The sequence below is a fragment of the Hipposideros armiger genome, unplaced genomic scaffold (genome assembly GCF_001890085.2).
Source record: "Hipposideros armiger isolate ML-2016 unplaced genomic scaffold, ASM189008v1 scaffold_603, whole genome shotgun sequence".
Lineage (NCBI taxonomy): Eukaryota > Metazoa > Chordata > Mammalia > Chiroptera > Hipposideridae > Hipposideros > Hipposideros armiger.
The window spans coordinates 811,902-813,150 of NW_017731953.1; positions in this window are offsets into that span (position 1 = coordinate 811,902).

Below are 1,249 nucleotides of genomic sequence, written 5' to 3' on the forward strand. Positions count from 1 at the left end.
ATCAGGAAACTTTTACTGTGTTAAGTCTCTGTGATTTCAGGGGTATATTTGTCACATTAATACAGCTCACAAAATAATTTTTCCCAAAATCAAAAATTGATCTCATGGCATGAGTTTTCAGTGAAAGAGCAAAAAACTCATCAAGCACTTCTCCTTTATATATTAATCTCACGTATAGCACAAGTTGACTTATATGCTATGCATCAATGATTTCATCCCACTGCAAACTGAAATGTTAGTTAAGAAGTACTAGTGATAGTGTATGTCAATGATACTAAGCAAAATCCAGCGGTGTCCCTTGATGAAGACATTTTGTTAATAGCTTGTTCAGCTTTTTTTCTGAGTTTCTCACCTCAAGTTTCCATAGCATCTTCCAGCTTTTCTGCCGCAGGGTTTTCTCCAGAGCACTAGGATCTTGCTCAGCCTCACAGCCAAAGCCCAAAAGTGCAGGGGAGTTCATACCCCCTGGAGCAACTCTCAACTGTAGGATGGTAAGTCAGTGGATGAAAGTCTAAATCTCCTGTTACTTGGAGGGAAAATTCTGAGGTGTATTCTATATGTTTATTAGACGGATCCCCAGATGGACTGAGTTCTGCTTTCCAGAATAAAGCCAGATCAATGACATACCTTTTGCTGGCTTTCCTTCAGGACCTACTAACCTCCTCACTCTTTCTGTATCCACACTCTGGCTGCATGGGATCACCTTCCAAATGAACAAACTGTTTTGCGGGGGAACCAAACTAAGTCAATATTTCTGTTGTATTCCCAACACCTACAGCAATATTTGGCCTATGTAAGTGCTCAATAAATATTCTGAATTAGATAACGGAATACTAGTCAGCCATAAAGAAGGATATTCTGCCATTTGCAATAACATGGATGGACTGTGAGGGCATTGTGCTAAGTGAAATAAGTCAGACAAAGACAGTTACCGTATGATCTCACTTGTATGTGGTACCTTAAAGAAAAAGGCAGACTTGCTGTGAGGAAGCTCTGCTAAGCCTTGAAAGTAGTGTTATTACAGGGCAGACTGGGGTTTTGGAGATAATTCATGTCACCATCAGCAGGTGGCTATTCGCTTTTTGAGTAATAGCTCCTGGCTTGCCTCTAAAACCAAATATCTTTTTATGGAGTCAGGTAATTATGCAGCCTGGACTGCCTTTCATGAACAACCCATAAAACTAGGTTTACACAGACACTCCAAGAAGTGGCATATAAAAGAACAGCGTTTACGGGCCACAGGATAAAA